Source organism: Xenopus laevis, chromosome 9_10L (assembly GCF_017654675.1).
Source record: "Xenopus laevis strain J_2021 chromosome 9_10L, Xenopus_laevis_v10.1, whole genome shotgun sequence".
Classification (NCBI taxonomy): Eukaryota; Metazoa; Chordata; class Amphibia; order Anura; family Pipidae; genus Xenopus; species Xenopus laevis.
The window spans coordinates 53,238,491-53,252,170 of NC_054387.1; the positions used below are offsets into that span (position 1 = coordinate 53,238,491).

General features: G+C 37.5%; 1 long non-coding RNA gene across 1 annotated transcript; it reads right to left on the minus strand.

Annotated features, from left to right (window-relative positions):
• Positions 1–180: 180 nt before the first annotated feature.
• Positions 181–7,145, minus strand: LOC121398134. Its single transcript, XR_005964126.1, has 6 exons — positions 6,928–7,145; positions 3,790–4,281; positions 1,929–2,004; positions 548–688; positions 329–404; positions 181–249 (listed from the first exon to the last, which is right to left on the minus strand). It is a non-coding gene; the product is annotated as an uncharacterized LOC121398134 (long non-coding RNA).
• Between the last annotated feature and the right edge of the window lie 6,535 nt (positions 7,146–13,680).

Here is a 13,680-nt window from a genome sequence, read left to right on the forward strand (position 1 = left end):
TTCATTGTCTACATATTGCATAAATTGTGCTTAAAATTAACCCCTTACAGATGTACTGTAACTTGCAGTTGAAGATTATTCTTTTCCTGAAGAATGGCAACCATTTTCTCCTCTAGCTCCTTTCTCTTTGCTTTAGATTTTGCCAAAAGCTCCTAGCTCAAACTTTTCCTTCATGTTTTGCATCTCTTTCTCAGACTCTGTGCTCTTCAGGAGAGGCTTGATCTTATCTGAATGCAGAAGACGAATTCTCTGAAAATGAGCATACTTCATCAATATCAAACCAGATTATATCTATTTCATTGTGATTTAAAGTGTAAAGAAGAAATACCTTCTCTCCATCATCTTCTTAAACTCAACTCTCATGAGGTAACCTCTGCACCTAATAAGCCAGCTTTAAAGAAAACCTGATGGTAAAACATGTTAAGTTTACATTTTTAAATTTTCCTGTTGAATGTAATTAAGGGTCATTTATTAGCAGAAATCCAGATATTTCATTCAATTCATTTATTTGGTTAAGTAGAGGAGGGGGTACAAGGAATTGGCTTACAGTGTTGAATAATTCACCGTAGTGTGTCCAAATTTGTACTGAGTGTGGTCTGCATCAATGAATCCAACAAGCTTCTCTAAAGCTTTCTTGCTATCAATGAATTGTCCCTCAGGAATAGCACTTGCATTTAGAATCTTGCAACTATAATAAAATGAAAAAAGAAATGATTTTTTTGAAAACTTATGATGAATAACCAGGTGTATTGCTGGATTTCATGGCAAGGCTGCATGAAGCACCTCAAGAGATGTGAGATCAGTGAAAACTTTGCATATTAGTTCTTTAGAGGAGAACCCACAGCCCAATAATAGCTAATTATCGAATTCTGTATTATACAAACATAATTCAAATTTCAAAATTTATCAAACCTTGGCCCTTTAAAAATTTGAATTTGACTATTCGCCACCTAAAACCTGCCGACTTCATGTATGTCAATAGGAGAGGTCAAGGGACCAATTTGAACATGTTACTAGCCTTCCTGACATTCGTGTTTTTTCCGGACATTCGTGTTTTTCTCGAAAAAACTCGATTCGAGTTTAATCGAATTCTATTCGAATTTGATTTGATATTTAATATTCATTCCAGTTTTAGATAATCAATATTTTTATCAAATAACCCCCCCCAATCAAATTTCCAGTATGATAGCTGGAATGTCACTCTGGATTTTTCCAGAAGATCTAAATAAACACAATGGTTCAGAGATTAGAATTTGTACTAAAAAAAGTATATGTTAAAAAAGTATCACAAAAACAAATTTACATGTTTCAATATCAGCAGAGGACAGCTTTCCTGTAGTTCCAAAGTGGATTCTGATGAATTTACCCTAGTTATTCAAAATGGACAAAACATTAAATGTGGTTAGGATATTGACACCAAAATAGAAACATGATAACTGGAGGTTCAAATAGATACGGATCCATAAATTTAAAATTTTTGCTTAAATAATTCCTACTTAACCTCCAACTGATCTACTGTGATTGGATCATTAATTAAGGAACATAACATATTAGTTTAAAATAGATACTGGCCCAAAAATTTCAAACACTTGCTTAAATAATAATAATAATAAGTTATTCTGCTTCACAAACAAATCAATTATCAGTAGCACAACTCAGATGGTGGTGCTGTTCTTTTGCAACCCTATAGGAAACACTGGTCTTGGCTTAAAGTGACAAGAGCAGTATTGCAAATAATCATCTATCAACCTATTTTATTTTTCATTGATGTTCCCTACAATAACTTTGGACGGAAGAGCACCTGTATTTGATTCTGCTGAGGAACTAGGAATAGATAGTTGGTTAACAAAAATCAACAGAAACCCATGTTCTTAAAGAAAAAGTTGTGGAATCAATTGTTCCAGTAACTTGGATGTGAGCCAACTTACAAAGCCGGATGAGTTGTCATTCCTCACAGAGTTCCAATAGAGGATTGGCCTGAATTATTTGATCCTCCAGGGTGCCCTGTATGAAACAAAATACCAAATAATCACCTTGATATACAGTACAAGAGGCTTTATTGTCTATGAAGGTTTCCAGTCTTCTGGTTGTGATATACAGTATCTAGCAGTGATAAATCAAAGAAGCTGTATAACATAAATCTTATAGAAAATATACTTTGTCCTGCTTGGAGTCTGAGAAATGTACTGTATAGTTATAGGGAGCCTGCCATAGTGTGTTTGATTATGCAAACCCACCAAAATGTATGTGACATGATATCAACCTTTATTTATGGGATAGTGGACCTTACCTAAACGTCTGGTTAAACTAGGCAAGCTACTTGAATTAATATAACTATAAAAACCTGCTGAAATATTCATTTATGGAATAAATGTTTTTCTTGTTGTAGGAATATGCTTAAAATCATGGTTCTTATGCCTTCACCTTTAAATTCTTATATTACACAGTTAATTGCTTGTAACTGTAATTGCAAGGTACATCTTGAAGAAACTGCATACCGTTACTAAAATGTATGTAACTTCAGCTGTTGCACTTTAGTTATTTCTGTAACTTTGACATTTTGCCTCCCCCACCCTATGTAACTTGTTTGCGTCTTCTAAATGTAACACATGCTCTATTCCTGTGATTCTGCAAACTGTGCTGTTTGTTGTCTCTCTCTCCTTGTATGCGGTTAAAGGAGGGGCTATAGGGGGCGTGCAAAGAATATAAAATCTAGCTTTACATGCTAATAAACAGACAAGTTTTGCCTCATATCTTGTGTGGTGTACTGCTTGTCTCCCGGAGATCTCTGGATCCTAAGTGAGGGGCTCCAAGGGCGTGGCAGGTGGAAGGGCGGTCAAGGACCGAAAACCCTACACTTGTGAATCTTTTTCAAACCAAAAAAAAAAAAATCGGAATTTTTCGGGATTTATTAAAGTCCGGTGGTCTGAAAAATCAGAATCTGAAAATCCGGCATCTCAAAGCTCTCAGGGTCCTGTATAAATCAATGGGGATCTATGCAATGATTTCTGGGATTTTGGACCGAAAAATTTGTGGTTTTTGCAGAAAAGTCTGAAAAATCTGACTTTTCCAGCAAAGGTCCAAATGTTTCTGGGTTGTACATGGGAAGCCACTTGTAGGGGTTCACTGTAGCAACAGATAGTTTTCTGTATATCAAATGAAGTGGCATATTAAATAATCTTACCATACTGGAATATATATTTTAGCAAATAATGCCGTTACATCTCTTGCCTTGAACCACCTTTTCATGATGGTCTGTGTGCTGCCTCAGATATCACCTGACCAATACTGTGGCTCTAACTGTAACAGGAAGAAGTGTGGAAGCAAAAGACAGAACTCTGTCTGTTAATTGGCTCATGTGACCTAACATGTATGGTTTGTTTGGTTAGTTTGTGTGCACCATGAATCCTAGGATCCCAAGGGGCAACCCATATTTTTTTAAAATGGCAATTTTCTATTTATGATTACCCAATGGCACATACTACTAAAAAAGTATATAATTATGAAAATGGTTTATATGAAGCATGAAGCAGGGTTTTACACATGAGCTGTTTTATTCAATATATTTTATAGAGACCTACATTGTTCTGGGGGTATAGTTTTCCTTTAAGGAAACCATGTGTGAGTCATGCTGGGTTTCAAGTTGAATTTCTGTAATTTTACCCGAACAGGCTTTTGAAAGGAAAAAACGTTGGCACCAAAAAGCTGCCAAAGTTTATCCTTCATTCTGGAAGCATGAGAAACCTTAAATAGGAGCCCACGTTTAGTAATGTAAGTGCAAAAACTTACAGTATTGTCCTCTTTCTTCACAGTGGCTTTTCCACCCTCCTTGCTCTGGACGATGCCTTTGACATACATTTGTTTAGGATCAATTACAAAGATGTATGTCTTCGCATCAAATGGTCTCTTCTGTGCCTCAATCCTCTCCTTCTCTGACTTGGAGAAATTGGGAAGCCGTCCCAAAGATTGCCATCTCAGCGTCACCCATGGCTTATGGTTTTCTAGCAAAATAGTAAAATCCATTGTTGTAAACTAACAATGATGGCAAAATCCAACATTACTTCCAAGCAGTGATGGATCAGTAGGAATCAATATTGATTTTTCAGGTCTGCAGGGCTATTGAAATGTAGGGCCATTACTCATGTTTGCTACTTTTCTGCAAATATACACAGATGGTTTTCTGGGAGAAAATGGTGGCTAAATCCAAGTTTACTAATGTTCAAACAGGATGCAGTAGGAATCAGCGTGTGTCCTTCAGCGATGGAAAACGAAAATGTCAACCTGAAAAAAAAATATTTAGAAGCATTAACATTATAATGAAAACCATGCAATAAATATATATATATTTATTAAACTGTAGACACAATACTGTATTATATATAGCATTAATCCTTGCCTTTCTCTTACATTCGAAAGTATAAATAGAAGGTATGGCATTTAGATTGTCTACATAACAAGAAGTTCAAGTTTAATGGATGAAAAAATGTAAATATGAAAAATTATTTCATCCTATTCAACTGAAGAGTAACTCCTTTATGCATTAAAGCTAAAATATCTGCAGAAATATCAAGAATTAATATCAAAAAACAAGAAAGAATGCTTCAGGGTTAACTGTTAAAGGGGAACTATAGTGAAAATTAAAGTTTAAGTAGTTGGGTGTCAGATAGTCCTTGACAGTTAGATCCAATATGTCTTATGGGGTGGGCTTCCTTTCCAAGCAGATGTATTAGAGTTCACTCAAATAACTGGTTCCAGTACAAACAAAATAACTGCATTTTACACAAACCCTGCATGTAGAGAGACATGATGTCTGGTGATTTTAATAGAAAGAGCTCTAATACATCATCTAGGCAAAAATATCCCCCCCCCTATAAGATATATTGTATCTAACTGTCAATGAATATCTGACACCCAACTCCTGCATGAAGGCAAAATGAAGAGAAACAGATGCTGAGAGAGGGATAGTGAAGATAATTTGATTATTTCAGAAACGGCACAGAATTGATTATATTAAGAAAACGTATTACTTCAATATGCTGAAGCTTATATAAAATTTTCATTTTTGCAATAGTTCCCCTTTAACTATGAATCGAGTGAGGAAACCAGTTAGGGATTAGTGTCTTAATCTGTTTAAAAATAACCTGACAATTCTGACTGCCTTTCAATAAAATAGAGTTCATGCTTTAAAAATATTATGCACCTCATCTTAAAAAGCGTATGTTAAATGAGAAATGCGTTAAAAGTTTAGAAATGTGGAACCTAACTTCCTCCTGCTGGATAAAAAATTGCAAACAGTTCAAAATAAACATTTTTTAAGTACCAGCCATTAAAAAATATGCATAGAAATGCAAAGTTTAAAAGATCTACAAAAAAAATATTTAAAATCAAATTGCAAACAGTTGCAAACATCTTAAAAATATTAATCACCTCTTTTTAAAAAAAAAAGTTCAAAAATTAGAAATAGAATTCCTGATGTTGGATAAAAAAATTAAAAGTTTAAGAATGTATTCTTCAGAATAAACATACTTGGATTAAGTAACAAATAGGGATGTAGCGAACGTCAGAAAAAATGTTCGCGAACATATTCGCGAACTTGCGTCAAAAATGCGAACGGTTCGCAAACGTCGCGAACCCCATAGACTTCAATGGGAAGGCGAATTTTAAAAGCTAGAAAAGACATTTCTGGCCAGAAAAATGATTTTAAAGTTGTTTAAAGGGTGCAACGACCTGGACAGTGGCATGCCAGAGGGGGATCAAGGGCAAAAATGTATCTGAAAAATACATTGTTGACACAGCTTTGCGTTTTGTGCTGTAAAGGGCAGAAATCACACTACGTCACTCAGGTGATGTTTCTGGACACGGAATGTGAAAAAGCTCACACAGCTAGGTGGCACTTGGTTAAAGACTGGGCAAACAATGCCTGCAAGGGCAACGTATACAGTAGTGGATACGGAATATATTATTGCTGCTGTAAAAACATCACTCAGGTGATGTTTACGGACACGGAATTATTATTGTTATTTAGACAGAATGTGAAAAAGCTCACACAGCTAGGTGGCACTTGCATACCTCCCAACTGTCCCTCTTTTGACCACTCAACCCCCTGTCCCTCTTTTGTACTGGAAAGTCCCTCTTTTCTCTGCACTGAACAGCCAGAAAAAAAACAGTTTCTAACTTAATTGGCTTTTGGCAGAGAGCTCAGAACAGCTAACAGGTGCAAATAAGATACTTTGTAACAATTTTGACTCTGGTTGGTGCTGGTAGTGGTGAACTACTAGGAGGAGTAGCACACCAGTCCCACTCCCCAACACAGCTAGACTAATAGCACTGGGCTCTTATAGTAGCAAAGTAAAAAAACAAAAAAGAAAATAAAAGCAGTCCTTACAAGGGCTATTGGGTTACAGGCAGCAGTCAGCAGATGAGAGATCAGAAGCAGTGCCCACAGCAGCTACATACAGAGCACTGCAGTAGAAGGTAGATTACTAGCCAGCAAAGCTACCTAACCTAAAATGTCCCTCAAATCCCTGCAGAGTTCTGTCCCTACAATACAGAGCAGTATCAAGTAGATTACTAGCCAGCAAAGTTACTATCAACTGTCCCTCAAATCACTAACAGCTCTCTCCCTACACTAGCTCTTCCAAGCACACACAGGCAGAATGAAAAAACGCTGCAGGGCTTCAGTTTATATATGGAAGGGGAGTGGTCCAGGGGGTATGGGGGTGGTCCAGGAGGGAGAGCTTCCTGATTGGCTGCCATGTATCTGCTGGTCTGGGGTGAGAGGTCAAAAATAAGCGCCAGCTAAGGCGAACCCAAATTGGCGAACGTCGCGCGACTTTCGCGACCATTCGGCGGACGCGAACGGTCGATGTTCGTGCGAATTAGTTCGCGGGCGAACAGTCCGCGACATTCCTAGTAACAAAAACCTACCTCTAGATGTACAACCAATGAAGAATAAAGACATTGTCCACCCCAACACTTTTATACTCTCCCATCTGCTAATCCACTGCTATAAAACGGTTGACACTGGAATTTTTTTTTTATTTACTGCCGTTGACCACATAAGAAACAGGATATGACCAGAAATGAAATAGACACCATATCGACAAACCATTTTTTATATAAAGTGTCTTTGGGAAGCGTGGACTGTCCCAGTTATTGCCATCCCAATATAGAATTGGGAATGAGAGCAGACGATCATCTTGAAAAAAATGTTTTATGGATGGGAAAGAAATTGAGGCTGATGGCCATTCAACATATTTGGATTTCTGGCAAGATGATAGTTGAACTCCAGAAATGAGATTAACACACCCATGCTATGAAAAATTAAATTAAGATTTTTTTACCTTGATGGCATCAATAAGAAAATGGCAAATGTTTTAAAGAACTGTGAAAATAAATACATTTGCTTAAGAAAATTCCCACTGGCCTCCATACAAACTCGTCATCTTTTAGATGTTGAGTTTTATCTGGTGACTTTTGCATTTTTTTCTTTAATAAATTCAGACTAATCAAGATTTCAGTAAATATTTGGGCATATATTCACATTTAAATTTTAGTTTTGATAAATCTGCCCCTTAGAGTCACTAGGAATCTTCCCCTGGGCAAATAATCTAATATTCCCTCAATATTCTTCCAGGTTAGGAGCGCTGATTTTCTGCACTTCCTGCTCCTGGACTACTTTCTTTCCCATGGTCAGACAGGAACCTCCTCCTCTTACCATTGACAGGTAGGTGACTGAAACAGCTGAATTGTGTTCTTCCATTAAATGAATTACTGTTGGCCAGAGATATAGAGCAATTTGATGACACAAAGCTTTCCCTAGGGTCATAGCTTCATAGCCTGCATTGTACTGCCCACAGTGATCAATACAAATGGAAAATGTCTACCCAGCCTAGTAATATATCAGAACTAGTGCTCCGTCTAGAGGTGAGGATTGTCCAAGGCAAGCCCCATACTAATCACCTAAAATGCCCCCACTCGGCTCATCAACTTGGCTTCCAATACTGCCCGCACCCCCCTCATGCCACAAATCTCCCCTACAGCTCAGCATCAGTGATGGGAACATTTTATGATTCAGGCTTACAGAAGGGCCAAAACTAGTAGAATGCAAGCAGTAGAGGTACATGCACAGCTTCCACCATCGCCATTGCAGCCTATGCATGTGCCTCTTCTAACTATACCTAGTTCTGACCTTGATAGTCACCTTCTCTGAACACATGTAAGAGAGTAGTCTAGATGATAGAAGAGCAAACATCTGTATATCAGTTGATTCTAGAAGCAGTTTTTCTGTGGTGGGGGTAGCAGAGGAACTGTCCTAGGGAAGCTAATGGTTTATTCCCAAGGCCAGAACTAGGGGTAGGCAAAGTAGGCAGCTACCTAGGTTGCAGCTGCAGGGAGGGGTGCAAAAAAATTGTGTTTTAGTAGACTCCAGTAGTGATGGGCGAATTTATTCGCCAGGCGCGAATTCGCGGCAAATTTTTTTTCGTCAAAAACGGGCGCCGGCGTCAAAAACGGGCGCCGGCGTCAAAAACGAGACGCCGGCGCAGTTTCGCGAATTTTTCGCCGTTTCGCGAATTTCGCGGCGAAGCGAAACGGCGCAAATTCGCCCATCACTAGACTCCAGTCCTGTCTGACCTGAGTTGCCTCAAGTTCAGGAAAAGGCAAGGGAAGTGACCTGCAGTTGCCACTGCAGCAGTACATTCCTCTTGGCCTGTCACTGTTTATTCCACAGGAGACTTACCCCTTTGTACATTTAATTATGTGTCCCAGCATGAAATATGAACATGGCTTTCCCTGTAAAAATTATACATGTGTGCCTATACAGTAAATATATGTATAGAACGCAGTGCACACTGTATTTTACTGAAATACAAAATACAAGGAATTTACCCTCATATAAAACACGTCCTTCAGAATGAGATACCCTGAATGCAAAGCCATTAACAGGGGGAAAGGTCATGTGCTTCCATCTGGGCAAACGGAGGACATGAGGGGTTGTAATACAATCTGTATACTTGTAGCTAACATGATGATCTGCTAAATGTCATCACCGTAGACTGAAAAAGATATACATATACAGTATTCAAAACAAGAAAGAGCTTACCTAGAAACTAAGGTTGGAATTCATGTCTTAGCACCAAAGGAAACAGGGATTTATAGAAATGAGGAAACCTTTGTAGAGTGCTCTCATTAGATGTGATTATACCAGGCTTCTGTGCCCCCTTATCTCCAGTGCTTTTCTTGACACTTAAACCATGGGAAGGGTGGCTGGGACCACTAAAGTAGATTTCACAACTGTGCTTTCTACATTAGAAAAACCCACATTTTGGTTAAAAAAAGAAATTTGCTCTTTTTGTCACCAATGGTGCCATCTAAGCCCATGGAACAAAGGCACCGGGTTTAACAAACTTAGTATTACTCATTGTTTTCAGGCACAAATTCTATTATTATTTTTATGACAGTGGCCTTTTAATACCAGTAAAATATTGACAAATGCCTTTAAATATCACGCCATAAAGGGAGGTATTGACAACAATTGGAATGCCCAATGGTATGTGAGACAAATCTGAACTGTTACTCCAGACAAAAATTATTTTCCCATATGGCTCAGTACCATCCAGCAATTCCTGCAATGATCAACAGAAATAAAATTACTACACCAGCTGGATCCTTCTAATGTGATTCCCCAAATATAGAAGCCAATAGTGCTGTATGGGCAGAAACAATTCCATAAAACAAGACTTGATACAAAGTGTTACCCTTCTTATTAGCTCTGCTGCCAAAGGTAAGAAACCTTCTCTCGCTCTCTGGGATTAATAGACACAGAGCAAAAGAGCAATACAAGAAGCAGACAGACATAGGCAGATGTTATTCTTTTTAATAACATATTTTTCTTGCTCTTTTTCTATATTTAAATATTTTGCACTAATACAATTTTGCCTGTATTGTATTATTGTTACTTTAATTTCAAAATCATCCCATTTTCAAGTGGAACAGTAATTATTTTGCATCTAAATCATAACTTTGTAACTTACTTTTTCATGTCACACTTCAAAAAAAAGCATAGTCCTCCTTATTCTTTATCATGGGGAGGGAGAGAGATTTCTGGATGGACCACTTAGGGGAAGATTTATCAAACTGTGAAATTAGAGCTCGCCACATAAAAACTCACCCACTTTCTATTCATTCCTGTGGGATTTTATCAACGGGGAAAGAGATTGGTGGATATGGACTCGCCGCAGACGGGAGCACCTAGATTAAATAAATAGAAAGTAATAAAGAATAAATAAAAAGGGGTATATTTATCAAATTATGAGATTAAGGTTAGGTTATTTATCAAAGTTAGAATTTATCTCAATATTTTCTGAAAAATACTCCGACCAGTGATGGGTGAATTTATTTGCCAGGCGCGAATTCCCTGCGAATTTGTGCGATTCACCGCCAGCGAATAAATTCTCTGGTGAAAATTCACCGGCGTCACAAAAAATTGAAGGCAGGCAGCCGTTTTTTGGACGCCGGCGTATTTTCGACAAATTTTTTTGCCATTTCGCGAAATTCGCAAATTTTTCGGCGAAGCAAAGCGGCGCAAATTCGCCCATCACTAACTCCGACCAAATCCACACCGTTTTTTTCAGCTGATTTATTAATACACTTTATCAAAATTACCACTCGAAAACATTGGATTATTGCACGAAAAAAAATCTTTGGGACTTCTCCCATTGACTTATATGCAACCTCGAGTTTAGTAAATAACCCCCTTAGAGTGTACCACTTTTTTCCTATATAATCTAATGGGATTTTTTAGAATCGTATTTATCAATGGATGAAAGGTAGAGTTCACAATTTGATAAATACAATTTTAAAAATCCCATAGGATTTATTTTGGTTTAGTGAGCTCTAATTTCTGCACTTAAATGTTCAATTCATTGACTTGTGAATTTTTATGTGCCCTAGTTATTTTATTTTTTTTTGTCATATTAAAAAGACACTACATATTTTTCATTTTTACATCTAGCTATCTTGTGATATCCCCAATGTTTCCATAAGTAGACAGGTCATTTCTTGTGATGGCAAAAAGAAAACGGTTTAAGGGTCATCTCGGAGAAATGCACATCCATATATCCCCAAAGGCATATCCAAGGATGGCATCACATTGGAGTTCACCACAGATAAATTCAAACCCTTTCTATTCATTCCTATGGGATTTTTAGAGGCATAGGTGAAAGTTAGAATTCACTATTTGATAAATATGCTTCTAAAAATCCCATAGGAATAAATAAAAAGTAGGTGAATTTTTCTGTGGTTCTCATTTTGAGAAATCTGCTCCTTCTGTTGCTTAACATGGTGACAGTTGCATATTGGTGCAGCCCTATTAAAATCTATAAAAATCATCATTTATGCAATGCAACTCTGTATACAAAAAATACTACAACCCAGAGTTTACCTTACCTGGAATTGGAGTTCTGGGTCAACTAGCAGTTAGGCAGGTTAAAATAGAGTAAAAAGGTTGAACTTGATAGATGTGTGTCTGTTTTTTAACCTAAATTACTATGTTATTATGTTACCTTTTAAAATGATCTTGTCTCGTATGGGTGTTGTTGATATATATAATGCATACATCTTTATTACTCTTTATTATATTTATTCTAATAATTTTTCCATTATGTAATGTTGGTTTACTCTGTTCTCTCAATATCTTGAATATCGAAGTCGAAGGATTTACCGCTATTCCTACGATCGAACGATCGAAGGAATAATCCGATTCCGATCCGATTAAATCTGATTAAATCCTTCAAATCGGGACCTTCCCCAAAGGCTAACATTGGCCTCGGTAGGTTTTAGGTGGCGAACTAGGGGGTCGAAGAATTTTTTAAAGAGACAGTATTTCGACTATCGAATAGTCAAACGATTTTTAGTTCGAATTGTTCGATTCGAAGTCGAAGGTCGTAGTCGAAGGTCAAAGTAGCCCAATCGATGGTCGAAGTAGCCAAAAAAAACAGTCAAAATTCAAACTATTTTTCCTCTATTCCTTCACTCGAGCTAAGTAAATGGGCCCCTACGTGTTGAAATGGAGATTTCGATGTAGTTTAGAAACACTTTGTCAAGAGCATGCTGTGGCACTCCCGTCTGCAGCGAGTCCATATCCAAGATGGCTGGACCCATGGTCACACCGGCATGCCAATGTCAGCACACAAATGCGTGATGTCATGACGCTGTGTTTTGGCATCAAATTTGAAATAAAAGGAAGCCCAGGACACTGGATTTGTTTTCTGCATTCCTGGCTGTTCCTAAATTCTTCCTAACTTGATTGCTGGACTTTGACCTTGCCTGAACCTTGATTTTGCTCCTATTCTGCCTGCCAATTGAACTACTGCCTGGATTTTGACTACGACTACTCCTGATCCCTATTGGTTACCGCAAACTTGGACTTTGCCCTAAAGCTTCCTCCTTGGTCCAGACTTCTCCGCTTGGAACCGACACACTTATATTTACCAGAAATAATATAAGTTGATACCAATTACACCATTACTTGCCTGTGCCACTGCTTCTGTCCGACTTAGAAGCCAATAGACTGTAATTTCTGTAAAGGTTGTGGACAAAACAGGCTCAAAACCGCAGAATCTTTGCTGCAAGGTTTATTCAACACAACATGTTTCGAGCATTGTGGCTCTTTGTCTTTGTGAACACTTGACAAAGAGCCACAATGCTCGAAACATGTTGTGTTGAATAAACCTTGCAGCAAAGATTCTGCGGTGTTGAGCCTGTTTTGTCCACAACCTTTACAGAAATTACACTTATATTTACACTTTGGTCAACATGTACAATTTAGTCTGCAATACTGTAGGATTGAAAAAGTTTCTATTTCAGAAAAATTGAAACATTTAGGACAGTGAGGGCTGCACAGTAATTACCCCAAACATATAGTAACCCTTAGCTGCTTCATCTAAATCTAAAGGAAACTCTTGGAATTTTGCTGGTATTTGAGAAAAGGGACAGACTGCCATCCCTACATTCTAAAGTCTTGGTGGTTATTGTCTTCCTGTTTCTGGAGGGTGCCTTGTCTTCCTTTTATCTTTTATAACAGGGCTAACTGTGTAGTTGGGCTTTATAATATTTTGTATGGAGTGACATCAATCTTTATTAGGTGTTTCACAATAGAATATTTTTCTGGCAATGATTGGAATACTGCAATCTCAATATGATAACTTTTTAAATACAATACAAGTAGGTTTCATGTGTATGAATTTTGCTTGTGTTTCTTAATAGAAATGCAATGCACCTTCAATCTAGAGGCCTTGCCTGTTGTCACCACAGTATAACATTTGGTCCTATGAGGCCTATTTACTAATATTTCATTTCCTTTTTTTCACAAATTGTATTTTTTTCTCTAAAAGTTTTTTCTAAATTTCTCTAAGGGAGTTATTTACTAAATCTTGAATTTATCTGGTCTGGCTGTTTGGGGGAAAAACTTGCATTTTTTTGTGGGGAAAAAAACCCTAAATTTTTTTTGAGATGTATTATACCATGATGCTGCAAAAAGCCTGAATCCAAAAATCTGCTATGTCAGACCTGTCATGGTCCTGTATAAGTCAATGGTAGAGGCACCAATCTCAATTTGAAGATATTGTGGTTTGTGTTGAGTTTAGCCATAAAATCCAGACAATTCAGGGTTTTCAGGCA